The following is a 4416-nucleotide window of genomic DNA, read 5'->3' as shown; positions in this document are numbered from 1 at the left end:
AGAAAAAAAAAAAAAAAAAAAAAAGAAATGGCAGGAATAAGCAAAGAGAGCTGGTAGATCTGAAACTACCCACCAAGGTATGGAGCATAGCCCTTCATACCCAAGAGTATTCTTCCAAGACGAAAATCAAGTCTAGATACATGAGGTAGGAATTAGCTCTCAGCAACCTTTGTTCTCAAGCTACAAGTGTTTCTCCCTCACAGAAACAGCTTCGACTTTACCATGTGGCTGGTCTTCTGAACTGGGTGACACCAAGAATATGTCACCTGACGGAAGTTACGCTATCATGTATGAAATATTCTTGCCCCCAAATTTGAACCTAAATCTGATCAAGACTTTAGTTTATAGGACATTTTGGGGACAAAGAAATACATTAGGACTTCCCTGGTGGTGCAGTGGTTAAGAATCCACCTGCCAATGCAGGGGACATGGGTTCGATCCCTGGTCCAGGAAGATCCCACATGCCGCAGAGCAGCTAAGCCCGTGCGCCACAACTACTGAGCCTGCGCGCCACAACTACTAAGGTCACGCCCCGCAACTACTGAAGCCCGCATGCTCTAGGGCCCGCGTGCCACAACTCCTGAGCCTGCGCACCTAGAGCCCATGCTCCACAACAAGAGGAGCCACCGCAACGAGAAGCCCGCGCATGGCAACGAAGACCCAACGCAGCCAAAAATAAATAAAATTTTTTTTAAAATCTTTATTATAAAAAAAAAAAAACCCACGTTAAATGACAACACCAGAATGTTGGCATCAAAATCTACATTGTGGGGAAACACACAGATCCCGATCCAAGAGATTCAAAATATCCAAAAGATCCAGCTTCTTGACCAAATATGTCACAAGACAGAACAAGAGGACTTCCCTGGTGGTCCAGCAGTTAAGACTCTGTGCTCCCAGTGCAGGGGGCATGGGTTCAATCCCTGGTCAGAGAAGATCCCGCATGCCCTGTGGCACAGCCAAAACTAAATTTAAGATTTTTTTAAATAAATAAGTTTTTAAAAGTATGCCATTTAAAAAAAATTTTAGAATGTTTCTTAATTTAAAAAAAAACAGAACAAGAGAGGGACAGGAAACCTGCATATTAAAAGAGACTTAGGGACTTCCCTGGTGGCTCAGTGCTTAAGAATCAACCTGCCAATGCAGGAGACACGGGTTCAAGCCCTGGTCCAGGAAGATGCCACATGCCACGGAGCAACTAAGCCCGTGTGCCACAACTACTGAGCCTGAGCTCTAGAGCCCGTGAGCCACAACTACTGAGCCCACATGCCACAACTACTGAAGCCCGCGCGCCTAGAGCCTGTGCTCTGCAACAAGAGAAGCCACCGCAATGAGAAGCCCGTGCACTGCAACAAAGAGTAGCCCCCGCTCACTGCAACTAGAGAAAAGCCCACGTGCAGCAAAGAAGACCCAATGCAGCCAAAAATAAAAATAAAATAAAGTTATGAAATAAATAAATAAAGAGACTTAAGAGACATATCAACCAAATGCAATGTGTGGACTTCGTTTAAATCCTTTGATTACCCTGAGGGATTTTTAACTAACTGTGAAAAACTATTTCTTAGACAATCAGAGAAATCTGAACATGAATTCAGTGATGTTAAGAAATGAATTATTGTTCATTTCTTACGTGTGATAATAGTATTCTGTTGATGTTTTAACAAAATGAATCCCTATCTCTTCACAGCCATACTGAAATATTTATATTTCACGGAACAACTAAGCCCATGTGGGACACAATTACTAAGCCCATAATATATATATGATTTTCTTTTTAAATCCTCATCCTAAAATTCTTTCTTCAAGAAATAACTTTGGTTGTTTTGATCCTGTAGAAGTCACTGCTTTTCAAATCCACCCATGAATGAGGTGAAAGAAGAGGGGGTGAAACTCAACAAACACCAAGGACAGATTTAGGGCTAAATGATAAACAAGTAAATTAAAAAGTTAATGTATTTATATACCCCTGATGGACCTAAAAGGTCCTTCAGAGCATACATACCATGTGGAGGTCAGGCTTCTGAGAATGTTAACATCTGGAAAATAGCCATCAATCTGAAAATTTAAAAAAAAAAAAAAGACTTCTAAGTGGTAAACAGCTTTCACAAATCCCATACACTTAACTTCATGAAAGGAAAAGAAGCACATCATTTATAAACTTGTATCAAACAAGGCATCAGCAAGAGCTAAAAGAGGAAAGAAACAAAGGACTTAGAATTAGAAGCAGAGGAACAGGGCAACCCAAGACTTTACAAAATAAAGACACGGTCCACAGAAACAAGACCTCCAAGGCATCACCCTTATGCATCTTCCCAGGGTGGGAAACATAGGTTCAACCAGGCTCAGAGTCCTGTTGAAAGCAAGAAGGGCAATAAAGACACAGCTTAGGGGCTTCCCTAGTGGTGCAGTAGTTAAGAATCCACCTGCCAATGCAGGGGACACGGGTTCGAGCCCTGGTCCGGGAAGATCCCACATGCCACGGAACAACTAAGCGTGCGACACATGTGCGACATGTGCGACACAATTACTAAGCTCACATGCCACAACTACTGAAGCCCGTGTGCCACAACCACTGAAACCCACGTGCCTAGAGCCTGTGCTCCACAACGAGAAGCCACTGCAATGAGAAGCCTGCTCACCGCAACTAGAGAAAGCCTGCATGCAGCAACGAAGACCCAACACAGACAAAAATAAATATAAAATAAGTAAATAAATTAAAAAAAAGAAAAGACACAGCTTAAAATTATCTTCATTAAGATGGCTACAATTTAAGAAGCTAAATTCACTTAATTAAAGGAAGAACAGGTTTTGAGGAAAGGCAGAATTGAGATCAGTGAGTATAAGTGAAGGCAGATTTTGAGCTTGAAATCAGACAGAGCTTCTCTACAATGAGAACCAGCCCCCAAGGGAGTGAATGGGGTCCTCATTTGCTGCCCTGAGGTACTAGACCCCTCACAGTGAGCTCCACATTACTCTCGACATTGGGTGAGGTTGGATCAGTGGTCCTTGAGGACCCTGAACAATTCCAAGGTTTTCTGGTGGGTAAAGTTTAAAAAAAATTATTCTGATCCTTATTAAAACGGTAAGAAAGACTTTTTTTAGGGCTATTGCAAAACAGGAGAGAGATGGGGCTCAACTCTGAATATAGCAAAGACACCTGAGGATTTATAGCAATCAAGCAAAGTGAGGCAGTCAGTGGACAGAAAATTACTCAGAGGAGACCCCAGGGTAGGGAGATTCTTATTAACAATCAATGGGATTTTTGCTGAAGGTAGCCTAGGGTGATCAGATATCGAGGGTGATCACATATCAAAAGTGGGTGATTCTCTCTGAATTGACTTAGCAGGATTCTTGCTAAAATTGGGCTAGGCAGGCCAAAGACAGGACAGGAGTCAAGGTCCAGATCTAGACAAAAACAGGACTCAGAGGAACCTGACTGAAGTCTGCTTAAGGAGAGAGTCTTTCTTTGTAGTGTTAACTCCACCTTACAAATAGAAATGCCTAGAGGTGGCGTCCAAAGTCACAGAGCAAGTATGAGCTGGTGCCAGCAACAGATCCCAGACTCCCAGATCCAACCTTGGTGACGTCAGTTACCCCCGCTGCCTCATAAAACCTTGCACTGCATAACAGTTTTTAATTTCTCAAGTGCTTCCTGACATAATTTCTCTGTCTCCAAACTCCAGAAATGCTCATTTCTAAACATCAAGCTGTCATAAGATAGGGGAAAACTACCTTTGAACACAATGCCACATGAGAGATTTATGTACAATCCCCTGTAATACTGAATCAGACTGGTTCATCATCATGAGGTATAATGAAGCCTTTTAAAGTGACCTTATAATAACAGGCATACAAATAAAATAGAAAAAAAAGTAAAAGACTGGATTTAAAAGCATCTGAAAAGAACAGGAAGTTTCCAATCACTAACAGGATTACAAAACCTCCATAGCACAAGCTAAGCAATTTCCCATGATGCCCAATACCCAGGGAGAGCATTTACAGATGACACAACTGCTTCCTGCACTCTTAAAAGTACCATCCACAGGATAAAAGTTATTTAAGAATCTAAAGGGCGATGTACTAAATATTTTCTGGTTGCCCTTTAGATTACTTCTCATCACTGGGACATGTGCCCTGGGAGGCTGACCTCTATGACCTGCATCAACCAGGCTCCCTTGCCCTCTGGCCCCTTAGGTACCAGTAGAAGCCAGGAGAGTAGGAGGAGGGGAAGGAAGGAAGGAGCATGCATCCCCCTGCTTCCTCCCTGCAGGGTCACCTGGGGGTCTCTCCATCACAGGTCACAGTTTCTCTCAGGTGATCCTCTCCCTCTATCCTTACTTCTAGGGGTTGGAGGGTGCCATAGACTATATCCCCTCAAAATTCATACATTGAAACCTAATCCCCAATGTGATTGTA

The sequence above is a fragment of the Lipotes vexillifer genome, unplaced genomic scaffold (assembly GCF_000442215.2).
Source record: "Lipotes vexillifer unplaced genomic scaffold, Lipotes_vexillifer_v1.1 scaffold689, whole genome shotgun sequence".
NCBI classification, from domain to species: Eukaryota; Metazoa; Chordata; class Mammalia; order Artiodactyla; family Lipotidae; genus Lipotes; species Lipotes vexillifer.
This window is presented reverse-complemented; position numbering follows the sequence as displayed.